Source organism: Equus caballus, chromosome 22 (assembly GCF_041296265.1).
Source record: "Equus caballus isolate H_3958 breed thoroughbred chromosome 22, TB-T2T, whole genome shotgun sequence".
NCBI lineage: Eukaryota > Metazoa > Chordata > Mammalia > Perissodactyla > Equidae > Equus > Equus caballus.
This window is the reverse complement of record NC_091705.1, coordinates 25,974,907-25,985,903: the sequence shown is the minus strand read 5'-3', so window position 1 is coordinate 25,985,903 and position 10,997 is coordinate 25,974,907. Positions and strand designations below refer to the sequence as shown.

General features: G+C 39.2%; 1 long non-coding RNA gene across 1 annotated transcript; it reads right to left on the bottom strand.

The window, feature by feature from the left end:
• Positions 1 to 3,167: 3,167 nt before the first annotated feature.
• Positions 3,168 to 10,937, bottom strand: LOC111772163 (uncharacterized). The gene is made up of 3 exons (XR_001379461.3): positions 10,787 to 10,937; positions 8,245 to 8,367; positions 3,168 to 4,705 (listed from the first exon to the last, which is right to left on the bottom strand). It is a non-coding gene; the product is annotated as an uncharacterized lncRNA (long non-coding RNA).
• Positions 10,938 to 10,997: the final 60 nt, after the last annotated feature.

Sequence of the window (10,997 nt, the reverse complement as noted above, 5' to 3'; positions counted from 1 at the left end):
TCCTAATTCCATATATAAGACAGTCTTGTGATATTAATCTTGAGCATAACATCTTTTTGAGATTCCAGAAGATCTATGATATTCATTTAATCCGCAATTTTAAAAAATCAGCTAATAAGACTGACTAGAACTAAGACAGCAATGCTCTAGCATTTCACCTTACTTCTCCAATTTTTGGGAGGGGAAGTACTGTGACAACCCAAACTAAATTTGATACCTCAAAGAAAATGGCCTAAATGGTCAGGGTTTTATTCTTCTCAAACACCTGGGGTTATTATTTTCTAGTATTCCTTCAGGACTTCTCTATAAAGAAAATTCATAACGTCACTTTCTTTCTTTTTTTTTTGAGCAAGATTAGCCCTGAGCTGACATCTGCCAATCCTCCTCTTTTTGCTGAGGAAGACTAGCCCTGAGCTAACATCTGTGCCCATCTTCCTCTGCTTTCTAGGTGGGATGCCTACCACAGCATGGCTTGCCAAGCGGTGCCATGTCCACACCCGGGATCTGAACCGGCAAACCCCAGGGTGCCAAAGAGGAACATGCACACTTAACCACTGCGCTACCAGGTAGCCCGATAATGTCACTTTCTATCACAGGTCTGGATGGACACTAAAGATTGTGTTTCTCCTTCCCTCCCACCCTCCCTTCCTTCCTTTCTACTCTCTTTCTCTGATATTTTTAGTGTTTATCAAGGTAATACATGTAAATACTTTAAAAAGTCATGTAGTTAAAAAAAAAAAAAAAATCAGGGGCCAGCCCCGTGGCTGAGTAGTTAAGTTCACGTGCTCCACTTTGGCAGCCCAGGGGTTCACCGGTTCAGATCCTGGGCGTGGACATGGCACCACTCATCAGGCCATATTGAGGCGGCATCCCACATGCCACAACTAGAAGGACCCACAACTAAAAAATATACAACTATATACTGGGGGGATTTGGGAAGAAAAAGCAGAAAAAGAAATCAGGTGGAACTAAAAGGTTCATAAGAAAATATATCATGGGGCCGACCTGGTGGTATAATGGTTAAGTTCGTGCACTCCACTATGGAGGCCTGGGGTTTGCAGGTTCGGATCCTGGGTGTGGACCTAGCACTGCTTGTCAAGCCACACTGAGGCAGCATCCCACATAAAGTAGAGGAAGATTGGCATAGATGTTAGTTCAGGGCCAATCTTCCTCACATATATAAAAAACATAGCAGGAGAGTATTTTTACACACACACACACATACACACACACAGAGTCTTGAAAAAAAATCCCCTCACAGACTCTTTTACTTGCTTGTTTTCTTCTCATATTTACCAACATTTTTCCAAATAAAATATTTATACTGCTAGTTCTTGATTTATAAATTTTAAACAGTACCTAATACAAAAGACAAAGATCCAAAACCTTATACTTTCCCTCCCTCCGGCCTCCCAATATTGTTATAGTGCAATATTTTAAATTCAATCAATGTTTCACGTTAACCTTATTATGACTCTATAAGTATGGTTTACTTTTGGATCAATTAGTTGTATTATAATTACATTTCCATTTTTTTTTTACAACTTTTTATTTTCTTGGAATTCATAATTGCCTTAGTTTTTTGTTTGCCAAATTTTCTACATCATTATCACTAATTCTTCCAGACTCCCCAGCAGAAATGTAAAAATGCCTAAACTACTTTCAACACAGTCAAACATGTCAGATACTCTATCAGTTTCACTGGAAACACTCCCCTGGAGCACTCCTTCCTTCAGCATGGACTGTCCCTCCTTAGGTCTGCTGTATAGTTGTCATGCTGGGATTTTCCTTTACCTCTTTCCTAGGTTGATGCCCTGTTTCCTAACACCTATACGTTTGTCTTTCTTGTTTCAGTAGAGTACATCCTCCAGTAGTATCCTAGGAAAAGCTGGGGTGGGGGTAGTAAATTTTTGATCCTTGCATGTCTGAAAATATCTTTAATTGACCCTTGCACTTAACTGATAACATGATTTAGTATAGAATTCTAGGCTGAAAATGATTTTCTCTCAGAAGTGTGAAAGCATTGTTTCATTGCCTTCTAGCCACCAGTGTTAATGTTGAGAAATATGCTACTCTTATTACCTACTCTTTTATAAGTAATCCATTTCCCTTTCCCTACTCCCTCATTACCTCCTATCATCAAGATTTTTCCATCTTCTCTTTATGCCTTGTGTTTAGAAATGTCATGATACATGCCACAGTGTTTTTGGTTTTTTCCCTTCATTATGCTAGGCACTTAGCAGGCTCTGTCAATCTGGAAAATCATGTCCTTCAGTTGTCAGAGATCTTCTCATAGTTTTTTTGATAATATCCTTCCCTCTATTTCTAAAACACCTATTGCCTATTATGTTGGGCCTTAGGGATTCATCTTTTTCTTTTCTCTCTTATTTTCCATTTCTGTCTATTTTCTGAGATATTTCCTCAATTTTATAGATTAATACTTCTGTGAATTATTTTTGTTATTATATTTTTAATTTCCCAGAGCTATTATTGTCTGATTGTTCCTTTTTTGGAGTATCTTGCCTTTGCTTTATGGATGTACTATTTTATATTCTCTCTCAGAAGATGCTTATTGTTTTTTTAAAAATATTCATCTGCTCTCTATATTGTCTCTCTTTCTTCTGAGATTTTTTTTTTCCATTTCTGTTTGATGCTGTCTTTCTTGGTGGAGGTTTATCTCAACTTTGCTGTCCCTTCATATTTAAGAGTGAGTCACTACAAAGGTATTTGGAAGCTCTGTGTTAACAGGAAGAATTTATCAGTTGGTGGGTTTCACTGCAGGATGGGGGACCTATTTGTTTTCCTGGGGGACCCTTAAGTATCAGTATCTATAGATCTTTTTTCTGGGGTTATTCAATTTTAAGTTTCCTCCAAAAATCAACTCTGTTATCCTGCCTGGAGAATACAAGCCTTGCTGTCAGCATTACTGGAGTGGAATAGAGCAAGAGGGCTGGGGAAGTTTCATCATTTAGCATGTGGAAAAACCATGGGTCTGAGAATTGCAGTACCTGTTTTCAAGTCCTGTTATTATCAGTCATTGGTTGGTTGATAGTAGGTAAGTTAAATTTTCCATCTGTTTCATCATCTGTAAAGTGATGATAGTCATCCCTATACAGTTTATCTTACTTGTAATGACCAATAAGATAATTGACATAAATGTACAAATATAAATCAAATATATATGATTTATTATTAGCTCGATTACAAATAGGCTTAGTCAAATATTCTTTGAGAGGCAGTGTAACAGAGTAGAGAGAGTATGGGCTTCAGAGTCACACAGATCTAGACTCAAATTCCATCTCTGTCATTCATTGTGTGATCCTAGGTAAATGACTTAAGCTCTCTGAACTTCATTTTTCCCACTTATTAAATGAGTATAATATTATTAACCTGACAAGGCTGTTGTGAGGATTAAATGAGATAATGCATGTAAAACATCTGCTATAGAGCCTGACATTTAGGTACTCAGCAGATGTTAATTCTTCCTCTTATCCCCCTAATTTGCAACCACCTTTCTCATGCTCAGATGAAAATTCTGAGCTTGTATTTCCTCAATTAGTGCTAAACCACATTAGTAATTAGCACCTTAGGTCATTGATAATCCTCATAAAGGCTGTTTATTTGCTGTTCTCCCAGGACAAAATTATAAGATGAGCAGCCCAAATTGAGAGTTCAGGATACATATCCTTTGAAGTTGTAACACGTTATTGCTGGGGCATCTTTAGGAATATTTTGTTATGAAATAAGATGCAAAACTTGTAATAAATATAAAAAGAGATCAGGGACACTGGAATACTGGGAAAACGACTACTCAAAAAATTATCTTAAGAGTTGTTGGGTTCTGTTTTGTTTTCTATTTGATCCGCACATAAACCCAGAAGCTGAGCAGGCTTTTAAAGATGAGGAAATCAAGGCACATGTGAAAAAGTGACTTCCACAGGATTCACTGGTCTTTGGGGAACAACCAAAAACTTCAACTTTCACTGTTTTTAAGTGTACAGTTCAGTTAAGTATACTCACAGTGTTGTGCAACCAATCTTCAGAACTCTTTTCATCTTGCAAAACTGAAACTCTGTACCCATTAAACAATAACTCCCCATTTTCCCTCTTCCCTCAGCCCCTAGCAACCACCATTCTGCTTTCTGTTTCTATGAATCTGACTACTCTAGGCACCTCATATACATGGGATCGTACAGTATTTGTCGTTTTGGTTTATTTCACTTAGCACAAAGTCCTCATGATTCATCCAGGTTGTAGTGTTAGAATTTCCTTCCTGTTTAGGAAGGCTGAATAATATTCCATTGTATGTACATAACACATTTTGTTTATCCATTCATCTATTTTCGGACACTTGAGTTGCTTCCATCTCTTGGCCATTGTGAATAATGTTGCTATGAACATGAGTGTACAAACATCTCTTCAAGACTCTGCTTTCAAACCTTTTGGGTATATACCTAGAAGTGGAATTGCTGGATCATATAATAATTCTATTTTTAATTTTTTGAGGAACCACCACACTGTTTTGAGGAACAGCCATACATAGTGGTTTTACAACTTTTACATTCCCACCAACAGTGCACAAAGGTTCCAATTTCTCCACATCCTTGCGAACACCTGTCCTTCTCTGTTTTGTTTTGTTTTTTCTCCTAATAGCCATTCTAATGGGTGTGAGGTGGTATCTCGTTATGGTTTTCTTCAGAGTATTCTGTAAAGATGAGAAAACAGTAAGTGACTCTAGGTAACATTACCAACAATTTACAGCATTAAGATCTTACTAGATTTAAGACATTGTAGGAAGCAACAGTACACAAAATCCCTGTTCTCAAAGATTTTATAATCTAGCTGGAAAGAAAGGACATATGCATTTAAAAATAAATAACAATGCAAACTGGCATAGTCTAAACGATAAGTATTACATGAAGACAGAGAAAGGTAAAATTTTAGTAGGCTGGGCTGATTAGAAAAGGCTTTAAAGAGCAAGTGGTATCTCAAACATTTCAAAAGGGAGGATTTAAATTATCCAAGAGAAAAGAGGAGGTAATTTATTTTCTATTTCATTTACTAATTCATGAATCCTCTCAGCAAACATTTATTGTGCTCCTAATAAGTGCTAGACACTGCGCTGGGCGTTGAGGTTACAAAGTCTCTCAAGAGCAAGGGAGAAGGATGGGCAACGATTAGTGACAATCTAAGGTGCTGAGTGTGTACATGGTGCACTGAATTACTCCTTTCTAAGAGCCTGCTGATCTGTCAAGTAGACTGATGATACTTAAAGGGAGTACCTAAAGCAGATTTCTTTCCAGGGTTTGTTCACACTCAATTATTTCACGCAAAGTATAGCTGGGAAGTTTTCCTTTCTCCCTTGGTTCAAGAAGCCAAGTTAGTTATTAGCACTCCTACTTATCATCCCATATAGGTTTTCGTAGTCATGAACATGTGCTATCCAGTGCGGAAGCAAAGAAAGATAAGTAAGATACAGATCCTGCCCTCCAGGATCTCAAAGATAGCTACAATATGATATGATAAGGACTATAATAAAGACAGAAGACAAATAGAAAGAAAGAAATAGCTTTTTTCCCCCGAAGGAAATCATAGTCTTCTTTTAAAAAGTAACATCTAAGCTGGATCTTAAAGGATGGCAGGAGTTCATCAGCTGGGCAGAGGAGGAACGGACATTCCAGCCAGGCGAACAGCATGTTCAGGAAATATTAAGTAATTTAGTGTGGCTGGAACTTACAATACATGATGGAGAGTAGTAAGAAAGGTAGAGAGTAGAGTAGTGAAGAGAGCTGCAGAAGTAGACTGTGGATAACGATTATTCTGAAGGTAACAGAATTAACTGATTTTTAGTCAGGGAAGCAGCATTGGATTTCTTTTTTTAAAGGAAACTCTGCAGGCTAGATGGAGGATGAACTGGAGTTACAGAGAACCAAGAAGGAGACATCAGAGAAGGAAGTCAACTGGTTAACCAAATAGGATCTCACAGACCCTTGTGGTGGAACACCAGAGTTCAGGATCTCGTATATGGCCTGCAAGATCAGAAATCTAATTTTCCTAATGCCTCTAGCATGGAACAGATACTTGAGTATTGACTCACAATAATCAAATTCATAAGAGAATGTGGTACAAAGTATAATTCTAATTTACTAATACATATTCATTCATTCATCAATTATAAAGAACCTACTTTTGCTAAATAAGCATTGTTCTAGGTTCTAGGGACACGGCTGTGATTAGTAATTTCCTGCTCTCACAGAGTTACATTTTAATGTGAAATATATTTTTTCAGTGACTAAAGTATTTGTGTTTGCTGTCCAGAGCATTTTCTTGCCAGTGTAAAGGTACCAGGGAATCTAAGTTGATAATCAAAATATTGTTCAGTGAATGATCAAAAAAAAAGAGAACTGAATGGTTTTAAGATCCATTTCATTCAGGCCACAGGTAAAGCCTAAGAAATTATCTATGATCTAGAACAAGCGTACCTTCTAATGACTAGTTTGACAATGTTCTTTGGAATTATGATTTCTTTATCCTGAACATTGCTGGATGAAAAAAACATAGCCAAATCCTGGCAGATTCCTTTCTCTCTGGGTTCCAGGGGAACCATTTCAATTCTAACACATTCTTTCAGACATATTTGTAATACAATTGATTTTAATTATGTTAGCTTCAGTCATTTTTACCATATATAATTATAAAAGCTCCAACTTCAACTATATCACTGTAAGGAATTGTGTTAAAATTTTGGAAAATATTGGATTTTCATCCATTAATTCAACAAATATTTACCAAGTGCCTATGACAACCAGGCATTCTGCTAGGTGCTGGGAATATCCGAGTGAACAAGACAGATTTTCTACCTATCCTCAAGGAATTTATATACATTCTAATAGTGAAGTGAGATTATGAAAATCACAAGTGATCAACTGACCAATAAATTAAACAAATTGTTTTAAATGTTATGAAGGAAAGGGCAAAAGGAGAATGTTACAGTATCCAAGAAAGTGATGACAATCATTTGGACTAGGCTAGTGGCAGTGAAGAAAGAAGTGGCTGGATTTGAAATTTATTTTGGACATAGAATCAACAAGACTTGATAATGAATTGGATGAAGGTGAGGAGAAGGGAGGAATCAAGTTAATTCCTGGGTTTCTGACTTAAGCAACTGGGTAGAGAGCAGTGGCCTTAATTGAAATAAGACCTCCAGTAGGAAATACCCAGAGTTCTGTTTTAAACACAGTAACTTTTAGGTCTCTGTCAGAAAAGCAAATGTAGAGAAGTAGGCATTTGGATATGTGAGGCTGGAACTCAGAAGAGAGGTTTGGGTTGGAAATAGGGATTCGGAATCACTGACCTAATGATGGGATTTGGAGACAGGATTTTCATTACTATAGCCTGGTGAACTTGCTTAGAATTGGTGATTCCTAAATCTCCTCAGTGACACATTATCTCATAAGTCATTTCTATATATGACCAAATAATTAAGAATTCATTCCTACTAGTTTAGTTCTCAAAGATTAACTATATTCAAGACTCCTTTGGGGGAGCCTCACTATACCTTCTATCCACTACATCAACCCAAAGATAAATTTAAGTTCAGAGTTACTAGACGCTTTTCATTAATATCTCAGTGACTTTCCTCTTTTTCTCACCAAAGCTAACTCTTTTTTTTTTTTGAGGAAGATTAGCCCTGAGCTAACATTTGCTGGCAATCCTCCTCTTTTTGCTGAGGAAGACTGGCCCTGAGCTAACATCCGTGCCCATCTTCCTCTACTTTATATGTGGGACAGCTGCCAGAGCATGGCTTGCCAAGTGGTGCCATGTCCGCACCCGGAATCCGAACCAGCAAACCTCGGGCCACCAAAGCGGAACATGTGCACTTAACCGCTGTGCCCAAAGCTAACTCTTAAAGACCTCACGTAATGAGGTGTCCATAGATGAAAATGGTTGAATAGGTCTGGATTTCTATATGGATTAGAAACTCTGGCTTAATTATGTTTTCTGTAAGTTAAATATCACCTACATGGGTGTATGGGCTTATTTACCAAGTAGAAAGAGTACTGGACTAAGAATCATGAGATCTGAGTTCTAATTCAAGTATTGTCACTATTTAAGTTGGTTTAAGTCATAGCTTCTAAAGGTCTGCTAATATTATGGGTTAAGTGAAGAGACTATGGAATATTTTAAAGCCTATGAAAACATAAAATTTAGTATACAATTGAAGGATTATCATCATTAGCTTACTATTGAGCACCTGGAGATCTGGGGTGGTACTGAGCATCAAGAATGGCCCAGAGTAAAGATTCCAGTAGTCCGTTTCTGCATTTCTCATTATTTTTTGCAGACTCCATAACTTGGCTTCTGGATCTATAAAACAGGAAAATCACAATGCTTTTCCTCACTATGAGAAGAAAATTAATAAATGTCTGGATGTTTTGCAGAGATTTCTAGATGAAAGAGGTTAGAAAAATACAAGGGATTAATTGTGTTGATGCTCTTATTAGCTTAGTTTAAGCAGGACCTATCTCTTGGAAAACCTGGAAAAGCTTAGCTACCATTGCTTTTTGACTTTTGCCAGCTCTCCTGGAATCCTGGAATTTCCGTGGAAAACAAACTGCTACCTTGGAGGATGCCTGAAATCTCTGAGGAAAGTCTCTTGCAGGTAGCCAGTTCAGGGAGGTCACAGCTGATACCAAGCTGTGTATTTTGTAAAAAACAAATCTTTTTACAAAAGTGGTCAAGACTGTTTGCTACGCATATCAGCACTTCTCAGACAGGGAGTGGAGGTAAAATGAGGCCTCATTAAGACTTTGTGTGTCAGTGTACAAAGACAGATAGCAACTAGACTTTTGGTTGTGAACATGATGCAGTCTATACAGAAGTAGAAATATAATGATGTGCATCTGAAATTTATATGTTATAAACCAATGTGATCTCAATAAGAAAAATATGTTCTAGAAAGTGTTTCTGGTAAAAAAAAAAAAAAAAGGCTTTGTATGCCTTTGTTAGTGTGAACTAACTTTGTTAGTGTGAACTGAGTAACTTAAGGGTGATTTCCTACGAGCTCTTCTCCACCTCTATTACTTTTTTTTTTCCCCTTTGTTTTTCCACACTTCACTTGTCTTTTGTTTGTCTCAGTCTTCGTTTTCCTAGTTTAACATGCTTTTCAAAAACTTAGGCCACAACTGTTTCCCTCTCTCCTTTTCAAGGCTTCCCCACTCAAAGTGATTTGGGGACTGTCATGCCCCAAATACTTGTTACCTCTCAGAGAGAGACCCAGGAGGAGATAAATGGTATACACTAGTGGCTCTCAAACAGGGGTGATTTGGTAACGTCTGGAGACATTACTAGTTGTCACAGGGGGAGGGTGCCGCCAGCATCTAATGGATAGAGGCCAGAGATGCCACTAAACACCCTACAATGCACAGAATAACTCCCAACAACAAAAAATTACCTGACCAAAAATGTCAATAGCGCTGCTGGTGAGAAACTTAGCTAAGCACAGGTATCAGCAGCTGAGTACTACTGAGGAAGCAGTGCAGCCTCCTTAGGGATGCAGATTTTGAAGGTGGTAAAGTGGCAGCCACCGGGATCAGATTCTCTGAACTTGGATCCCCAGGTTCTCTGTTTTTGCTGGCTGTATCATTTTGGACTAATCAATGCCATGAAAACACAATTTCCTCATCTGGAAAGAAAGGTTAAGGAAGTATCATTCTCACTAAGCTGTAAGCTCCTTGGAGGCAGGGACCTAATTTCACCTGCCATGCTTAGTTTAGGGACTAGTAACCAAGGGAGAGTACTAAATATTTGTGGATTGTCTCACACAGTTGTTTTGAGGCCTAAAGCAGAGAACATATATTAAGTGACATGAAGCACAGTGAGGAGAAAAGCAGTCCGATAGTGGGAGCTGGGCTGGCACTATCAGCTAGGATGTGCTGCCGTGTTGAATGTAAACAATTTCACAGAACACCAGGAGGGACCAAGACAAAAACAAAACCACTCCATAATCATGTCTGAATACAAACAAAAAAGAACACTGGCCCAATCACAAAAAAGACCAAATATCCCCCCCATCCTGGCTAACATGAGGGACTGTTGCTTCTTAACCAATCATAGCTTTAGCCTCTCTTGGTTCTTCTCCTTTTTAGATAAGAATTATTAAAATACCCCATCATAGAATTACCTCCAACTAACAGCATCCAATGCAGAGAGTAGGACTGATTCCTTGAACCCTCCCCCAAATCACCTAACACCAGCCCAAATCCTGTAAATTCTTTCCAGCACCCTCTTCCTGAGATGGCCCGCGCTTCCTCAAGGTGTGCCTTCCTCCCTTGCAAGGAGACTGACGCCCAACTTTGTTCAGCTACAGGGGTGTTCTTGGTGGTCTCTGGCTGGAGGACACTGACAATGTGGGGGCCCCTTAAAGGGAAGCAGCTGTTATTATGCCTCAAGGGAAACTGCACGATGCCCCCATCGCGTTCAAGCAGAGACTTCGTAAACGAGTATTTTGAGGCTTCCCGACAGATTGCCTCTTGCCAGGCCGTTTCTCTTCAGGGAACGTCTCTCCTCAGTCTACAGGGAAGAGGCTTTTGGTTTCTGACTTCCCAAGTTGAAATTCAGCATATTAGGTTAAATTTCTCATGAAGTACAACCCCTTAGTGAGGTGCGCGCCTCTAGCTCCAACGGTGAGTTCCTCAAACGCCAGAACACCCCAAAGGGGTAGGTAACGTGGAGATAGCGGCAGGGAAACAAAAGCCCCACGTCTTCATATTACTCTGTTACCTACCGCCCCAACCCAGGAGAAATGGCCCCGAATTCACTCCACACGCAGCGCAACACAGCGCAGACCCCCTACTCTGCGAAAAACTGAGGCAAGAGCGGCGACCAGCAAAACTGAACTTCCCCCGCCGGCTTCCTCAGACGTCGCGCACGCGCGCGGGTCGCTGGGCCGCCCCCGAGGGTTTGCCCGCCTCTTCTAGGCGGACTACAAGTCCCGG